Raw genomic sequence first — 9,371 nt, 5'->3', positions numbered from 1 at the left:
TCATTTACTGGTCTGTTTTTACTTTCACAAGTCTCTCTTATAGACCCCTGGTCTGTCCATATGATTCTCAACAGTCTGACTATGTGTCCACAAGTCTCTACGTTTTCACCGGTCTCTATGTGTCCGTCAGTCTGTCTCCGTGTCTACAAGTCTATCTACATGTTTTACCGCCATGTTACGTTTCTAACAGTTTGCCTTCATGTTCTACACGTTCACCAGTCTGCTTATGTATATACCATTCTGGCTACAAGTCTTCAAGAATATCATTTCAAATTCTGAAGATGATGATATTTCTCATAGTAAAGTCGTTAATACAGTGCCGACATCAAAAAAGCAATGAAGGATAAAAAACTTAATTCAAATTTCTGCAAGTTTTGTATAAATTGACATCGATTTTTACATAAATCCTTATTGGTCAATCAATTTTTCCTAAATTAATTTAAGAGGGGGTAGGGGGTTCGGTGAAAAAAACTATATGAATTAAGTTTTTTACCCTTCATTGAACTTTTGATGTCGTCCCTTAGTCTATCAGTTTCCATCTTCATGCAAGACTCGGGGTCTGATGAAGGTTTTTAAACAGTTAAAGATTCATCTACACACAATCCTTTTGACTGAAGTCAGTCTTCTCGGTCAGAAGCAAAGAAATGCCCGATTAGCGCTGCTGAATTTGCCCGGGGCACGTGGAGGACCAGTAGATATCGACACACCAATTTCAGTTATTCGACGAAGAATTTAAACACATATCTCATTTAACACAAACATTACACAATATTATAATGTCAACATGGAGTCAGTAACTGAGCCTACGGTAACATTAAGTTAATTTAAAAGTCAATATCTTGGATAACTCTGATTTCTGCATACAGTTTAGAAAGCATATATCACTGTCATGAATCAAGGATTTGTATAGTAAGAAGGTTCTTGCTATCATCGGTACTTTGGGATAGGACAATTTTTTTACCCTCCCCCTTTTTTTCAATATCCGTTATTCTTTCGATTTCTTTTAATTAACTCTCTTTAGTAATATATACGTGACCGCTGTGGATAGTAAACTTGGAATATATAGTAAATAGCAAAACCAAGTATTTTGTAGTCTATTGTCTTACACTATGGAGTATGTCTTAAACAGCGATTTAGAACAAATATCAGTATGGTCTAAAGATTGGCTTATTAATTTTAACCCTAATAAGACTAAGGCTATGATATTCGCCGGCCATACTTCCCCGGATGATATTGAAATAGAATTTCAAAACCAATTAGGAGAATGTGTCTCCTGTCATAAACACTTAGGGATTACTTTTGATTCCAATGGTAAATTCCATGCACATATAGAAAATATTTTAAAGTGTGCAAGCACAAGATTAAATGTTCTTAAAAAAATGAAATATGTATTGAATAGAAATTATCTTGCTCGTATATATTTAACTTTTATAAGGAATATGCAAGTGAGTTATGGGATGGTTGTACTCAACAAGCAGCCGACAATTTAGAACATGTTCATTAAGAAGCAGGGAGGTTAGTAACTGGGTTGCCCGTGTTTACTAGTCGGGAAGCTATATATTTTGAAACTGGCTGGCATTTGCTTGTGGACAGAAGAAAATCCAGAAAGCTTAATATGTTCTATTCCCTACATAATGGGACTGCCCTTGATTGTCGCTGTGGTTTAATGCCCCCGCTTGTTGGTTAAGTATCTAACTACAATTTGCGAAACAGTAATAATTATGTAGAACCCGGTTATAGACTAGGGCCCCCTTCAGTTTTGGGAAAAAATTGGTTGCTTATATAGGGAATCACTGAAACGTTACTGGAGCGGGCCCCCTCTTAGGTCAGTCAGTGGGCCCCCACTTATGAAAATTTCTGGATCCGCCACTGCGTACGTAAAAAAATATAAATATTTTTAAACGAAAGATGAAGTCCAAATTGATACAGCCACCTTCCTATTTTAGTTGTTGGGATAGAAAACTTAGTATCATTTATACACGTTTGAGAAATATGTGCAGTTCTTTAAATTCAGATTTGCATCGTGTTAATCATTTAAACCAAGTCCCGCATGCAGCTGTGGCTACCCTGTTGAGGATAGTATACACTTTTTTTTGGAGTGCGCTTTGCACAACGAAGCAAGAGAAATACTGTTTTCAAAATTAGAAAGTTATACTATATCCATTGAGCTTAATTCTGTTAGCTGGTGACGGTGACCTTTCCTTTCAGCAAAACAAAGACATCTTTGAGTCCGTACAACCTTATATCAGAATGACACAAAGATTTAAAACAATCAATTAACATTCCAAATTTCTACTTTACAACCTTTCACTCCAGTCCAGTTGTTTTATTATTATTCCTTATTATATTGTATTTTTTTTCTTTTTATTTCTAATTTTTGTTTGAAGTATGTATTACATGCATTACTACTATGTTTTCCCCCCGCCATTATCTAATGTGCTACTTTTGCAAATAAAGTATGTTTAAATTAAACTGTAGTGTATTGATGTTCTAATGACAATTATATTTATTATCTGGTCATGTCCCGCGGTTTTTGTAATGTTGTTATAATATAATAACAGTGTAAGTTAAGACCAAAAAGTAGACCAGGAAAATACTTTATTTTTGTACTAGTTAATTTCTGAAGATCATGTGTCTGTCATTTATTCTGTAATTCACATACTTTAAACAATTATAACAGCGTGTATTATCTCAATCTATCAACTAGGATACATTATTTTATTTGGCTTAATGATATATTACTGGTATTTAGTGCGACCGTGCACCTTTCGGTTGCCTCGAGTGTTTTCTATATAGCAATCTTTAACTCGTCATGTTGCGGGATTTTCAAATTCGAAAAGAAGAAGAACAGCATGATTTTCGATTTGGTGACCGTATTACTTACAGATAATTATACATTACATAACCTTACACAATCAATTTACTTTTTATGATTATTCTGATATGCATGCCCCATATATATGTTATTCCCAAAACCTTTAAAAAGGAGGAATCCGGGTCAGGTCGTGCAAACCCAATTATTTTTTATTGTGAATAATTACAAACTGCGCTGAAGTTTTTAATGATTATTGGATAATTGACCTGTTCTATAGGTACATGTACCTAACTTACCAGGTGACAATACAAGTTGAACCCTTGACATTGGTATAAATTCAAATGCTTAGTGATATATAAAAAAGAAGATGTGGTATGATTGCCATTAGGCATTATGGACTTTGCTCATTGTTGAAGGTTTGTACAGTGACCTATAGTTGTTAATGTCTGTGTCATTTTTAGAGTCTCTTGTGGATAGTTGTCTCTTTGGGCCAAAGGGACAACTGTCCACAAGAGACCAAAATGGCCAATGAGACATGTCCACAAGAGACCAAAATGACTTAGCTGCGGAACCGTAGCTCATAGGTCCTTATGTTATTTTTGACTATTTGCAGACCATAACATAAGGACCTATGAGCATAGAAGGTCTGCAAATAGTCAAAAAAAAACATAAGGACCTATGAGCTACAGTTCCACAGCTAAAAATGACTCAGACATTAACAGCTATAGTCACCATACAGCCGTCAACAATGAGCAAAAGCCCATACCGCATAGTCAGCTATAACAGGCCTCGATAAGTACCGATTATCAGGTTATCTGCATGTTGATATCGTAAAATATCAGGTGCAAGACATCATATGAAGCTTTTTGACGAGTGAGCATAGCGAAAGAGATCAAAAAGCATTCATATGATGTCAAGCAGCTGATATTTTCCAATATCAATATGCAGATAATCTGATAATCAATTTATCAGGCTATATTTGCGTGTTTCAGAAGTGTCTTCTTTGTTTCACCAGCACACACAAGATGACTTGATAAGTTCGGGTCAAAGTTATTAACGTCGGTTCAAACATTATGACGTCGCTGATATGTCCGGGTCAAAGTTAATAAGGCTGGGTCAATGTATTTGACGTCACAAAGACATGATACGGAATAATATTAAGAGCTGAACAGAGTGATATAGACAGTGGGACGACCAATAAGACACATGTAAAACAATTCAAACGAGAAATCTTAAGATATGTGCATTGTTCATCATGTTCATATTGTATATGAAGATTAATAAGATTAAAGTAAACAATGTGGTATGTTTCCAAAATAAAAGCTATCCACCAATGACCAACTGATGTCGATGCAATTACTAGCCATACAAATGATACATACATGTTGGTCACCATACTTCCTTCATTTATATTATGACTATTGAGTAAATTTTTGCAAACATGGCAAACCTGTACATGTACATGCTGTTTATATACATATTACTACTGTTCAATGACTCAAGTTTTAAATGCATAAGCTTAAGGTCATAACAGAATTTAAACTAACTATCATAATTGTATGAACATCATGATGAATATTTACATTCTCTCAAAGAGTTTTAATTTTACTTAGCTAATACAGAAGATGATGGATTCCCCAACAGAAATTTTGATGATCGAACGATTAAGGTGAAAAAATTGAAGAATTGCATCAATTGTTACAGAGAATCGATTTGCAAGCAGAAACAGGTGCTTTAAGATTTAAGGGAATACAACAGCCATCCATGATCCTTTACTTGTAAAGGTATTATATTGTATATACACTGTATATATTGTCTACATTTTCTGAATTTATGATTTTTAAAAATCTTTCAAAAGATATAAATGTACATTGTCATGTCATGTCATTCAAATAGAGACGTGCACACTGCAATTGTCTTTGATAAAAGATAGAGTTACATGTTACTTTTGTATGCCTTTTTAGTGTTATCAGCTTATATACTTGTTCAGTATTGTTAAAATCTATAAATGTACCTTATATGTACATGTATGTTGAAATGTCTGTGGGAATATATACATAAACATGTAATCATAATGTTTCAAAAAGCCAAACATTGTAATGATTTTTTGGGGCCCATTATAGCCTTTTGTTCGGTGTGAGCCAAGGCTCCATGTTGAAGGCCGTACATGGACCTATAGTTGTTTAATTTTAAAAAAAATGTATAAATTGTTATTTGGATGGAGAGTTGTCTTATTGACACTCGCACCACATCTGCCTATATCTATAATATATATATATTGGGAATCCTCTACACCCTGTAAATTTCCTTTGCTTAGACTAAGTTTAACAAATATAATATGCAATGTTTATGATATATACTAGACTTGCTTGAAATTTTTTAAATTCAACTAATTATCTCCTGGCAATGCACATTTAGTTAGGGAATTTATTATGTTTTATTTTGCAGTAAGTAGCTGTTCATGATGCTTATAGGCATATACAATCTAGTCTGGGCATGTAAAACAGCAGCTGGTTCTATTTTGAAGTAAGCTATTTAGTGATTACACCAATTTCACATGACTAGACCAAGTCTTGGGATAGATTAATAGTACTCATTGTCATGATTGTACTAGCTTTTTATTGTTTATATATTTTATGGAAAATACTGTTAGTAGAGGCCTGCAAAAATAAATTTATAAGGTGATGAAGTGTGGTTGCCAATGAGAGTAGAGACATCTAACAAATAGCATGAATAGAGTCATGGGGGATTGAATTATACTCTTGTTACAATTAAGTGTCACAAAAAAAATTGCAGGAAAAAAAACAACAAAAAATAAAATTAATTGTGTATTTAGTACAATAAGCCAAATCAAACAATTACTGACTTAAATCTTGTTTGAAATTTTTCACATTTCTATTGATTAAATATTACTTTATAGATCAAATTATAAATACATATAAGGTTAAGTTAAAAGGGCAGTAATCCAATTTCAGATTTTTTGTTGTTGGTTATATTGTATACAGCTGATTGTACTATTTACAAATACTTCTCATATGTCAAAAGAAAACACAATTGCTGTACCTAATATTGTGATTTATATTGAAATTAATAAAGACAACAAAGAGTTATTCAAATAACAATCTCCCTAGGGGAAAAGGGAGTGTTACATAATTTTAGACCTCCATAGTGGCCCAAAGACACATCAAACACTCACCAAAATATAAGCCTGAACCCCTGAGGGGATCACACATCAAATGATAAAAGTTGTATATATTCTACACAATAAGAGCAAACAATGAAAGTAGGAGTTTTTAAATATAAACTGTCAGATACAAATCAATAAATGTTTTATTGTTGATGAATAAATCACAATGTGGTTAAATAGTTGTAAAAAAATGTAATATCAGCCAACAATAGTAGAAGGGTTTTATGTTTAATGATTCATGCTTTTTTTTGTTCATCTTTATATCTGTTCTGGTCAGGATAGTTGTTGATGAAGTTAATGACCAATCAACTCAAAAATAGATACACATGTGCCTTATGTTATAATCTTTCTAATGTTAGATTAATGGTTTTGACCCCAATTTCATGGTCCATAGAAAATACAAAATTTATCATGACTTCTAGCTATTCTTTTAATAGAGTTATGCTACAAGATATTTTTGGGTCACTCATTACAATATTTTTTAAATGCAAATGTTTATGATTTGATTACAACTGCATTAAGATAGAATAATTGCATGCAGAAAATTATTTCTTTTGTCATGTAGATATCAGCTAGTCAATTTAATAAAATTAAACATTTTTTAATTACTTTATTGCAGAATCTACAAAATAGAGCTAAGGTCCTTTAAGCCAAGAAACTGCTAGTGTCTGAAGAGGACAATTTAAGACAGGACATGAAAATTGATTTAATGTCAAGTTGGAACAGTGATTCTGTAAATAAACTCGCCTGATCACAAGACCTCGGATTTGACTGAATCTTACATGGACAGACCAAAGTCATTTACTAGACTGTAAATACTAGAGGCAGCTGAAAGCACAAGGCACAAAGCTGAGGTCCAAGTAAATCAGAGAGGCCTTGTCACAAGAAATGTCAGAACTTGCATGGTTTTTTTCCTTAAGGGTATATGACAAAATATTGAGATATATGTCAATGAAAATGACTTTGTCAGAATTTAAAAAAGGGCCAATTCAAAGGTACACTTTTGGAATTTGCAAGAACAAAAAAACCTTCATGTTTACTTTTGAATTATAGTTGACAATCTTCACTTTAAGGGAAACCTCTGAAAATAAGTCCAATGGAGGGGTTTGGTTTATTGAATTCAATTATTTTTTAAAGAAAAACAGATGAAATATTGCTCTTTAATTTCAACATTTGCATTTTGCTATTAAAATTATTTACAAGTGCAGCATATCCATGACATCAGATTATGTTATTGTGTTTGGTTAAGCTACATATTTCTTTTTACTTAAACTTTCTGTTGACTTTACTAGTTAATAAAATGCTGAATAATAATTTGAGTGTGGCTCATTCGAGTGTCTAGTATTTCCTGTCAATTTTTTGGATGATTTTACCATATTATTTATAATCGCTTGGTCAAAGGGAGATAACTTATTGTATTTTCACATTAAAATGCTGAATAATAATTTGAGTGGCTCATTCCAGTGTCTAGTATTTGCTGTCAATTTTTTGAATGATTTTACCATATTATTATTTATAATCGCTTGGTCAAAGGGAGATAACTTATTGTATTTTCACATTAAAATGCTGAATAATTATTTGAGTGGCTCATTCCAGTGTCTAGTATTTGCTGTCAATTTTTTTGATGATTTTACCATATTATTTATAATCGCTTGGTCAAAGGGAGATAACTTATTGTATTTTTACATTAAAATGCTGAATAATAATTTGAGTGTGGCTCATTCCAGTGTCTAGTATTTGCTGTCATTTTTTTTGATGATTTTACCATATTATTTATAATCGCTTGGTCAAAGGGAGATAACTTTTTGTATTTTCACATTAAATCATCTGCGAAGAGGATTATGTAAAATGTGAATTGTTGAAAACTAATTTTATGGTTCAATAAAATCAAAATAAGTTACTGCCATTCATTATAAATATATTTCTATCAAAAATAAGGTTCAAAGAACTTTTTATATTACTAATATTAACAATAACAATGTACACACATGTTGACTTGTTAATACACAACGTCAGAGTGGGTGTGTCACCATAAAATGTAAACATTGAAAATAAAACTGATACTTTTAACTAATCAGGAGACAGTTAATACACCAAATATATTTTTAAACCTATAAACTTATTATGTTCTTCAAATTTTAAGGTGCCTATGTTTGCTATTTGTTATAACCCTATTGTTATGATTCTTAAACCATCTATACAAGTAAGCATGTTGATTTGTCACTTACCATTATTTTATTGATTAGTTTGAATTTGATGAGGTTCTTCGATGTAGAACTGGACTTATTTAAACAAAAAATGTTTTGTTTATTTGTTTGATAGTAAAATTGTATAACAAACATTTGACATTTTATTTAATTTATCATCAAAACAACTATTTTGTCAGTATCTGAATAAAATTAATTTGTTAGATAATTTGTTTCTTTTATTTAAGTATATACAAAGGGAGATAATTCAAAATTGTTTTCATTATTCTGACCTGATGAGAAGTCATGAAAATAACTATGCCCAAGACAAGATGACAATAAGAAAATGCTGGAAATTGTTGTGTATGGTTATGCTTTGTCCAAAAGTTTTTGTTATCTCCTGTATTATTTATTGCTGCAATTGTCAAAATCAAAATCACACATAGAGATAGCCTTGTCCTATAGTTTATATCTGGTGTTTGTGTTTTTTGTATGTCTTAGATTCTAATCCTTCAAGTTCTTATACACATTCAGATGCAGTGCCATTCTTTACATAAAGGTAAAAGCATACTTACAAAGTGGTATTGAGCTTTGCAAATGAATAACAGTCTTCAATGTTACTGACAAATTATACGTTTGCACATTGCCATATGAAACCACAAATATTATTCTACTGTAAATATACAGATCAGCAATCCATGCCTTTTAAGTCTTATACTTTGTAAATATGGAACAGAAAAGTTGGAGGATCAATTTTATTTGTTCAGTAGCTACAAAGTTATAATCATTGACACTTCCTGTTTTTCCTAATATTCGTTATTTATTTAATTAGATATTTCTAAACCAGATATTTGGGTTAAAGTAAAAATAAATCCCTCCAAAAAAAAAAGCAGAGGGACAAATTCTTTTTTTTCTTAATTTTTCATTTACACTATTGTTTTGTAAGTACATCAGTTATACAGGATAATATTGACTTTAAATTGCATTAAACTTGATGGAAGTTCTAATTTAAATAAGTCATAAACAAGAAATTTATTTGAATTTACATGAAATTAAATTACATAATTATTCAAATTTAGTTCATATTTAAATTTGAAATTTATTCAAATTTAATTTACGTTCAATGATCTTTAAATCTGAAATTTATTCAAATTTAAATTATATTAAAACTTCTTTAAATTTG

General features: G+C 31.4%; 1 long non-coding RNA gene across 1 annotated transcript; it reads left to right on the top strand.

Annotated features, from left to right (window-relative positions):
* The first annotated feature begins 3,677 nt into the window (after positions 1–3,677).
* LOC134700345 (uncharacterized) lies at positions 3,678–8,396 on the top strand. The gene is made up of 3 exons (XR_010103843.1): positions 3,678–4,599; positions 5,264–5,341; positions 6,622–8,396. It is a non-coding gene; the product is annotated as an uncharacterized LOC134700345 (long non-coding RNA).
* Positions 8,397–9,371: the final 975 nt, after the last annotated feature.

This window comes from Mytilus trossulus, unplaced genomic scaffold, assembly GCF_036588685.1.
Source record: "Mytilus trossulus isolate FHL-02 unplaced genomic scaffold, PNRI_Mtr1.1.1.hap1 h1tg000138l__unscaffolded, whole genome shotgun sequence".
In the NCBI taxonomy this organism is placed as follows: domain Eukaryota; kingdom Metazoa; phylum Mollusca; class Bivalvia; order Mytilida; family Mytilidae; genus Mytilus; species Mytilus trossulus.
Note: the sequence above shows the minus strand (reverse complement) of the source record. Positions and strands in the feature narration are given on the sequence as shown.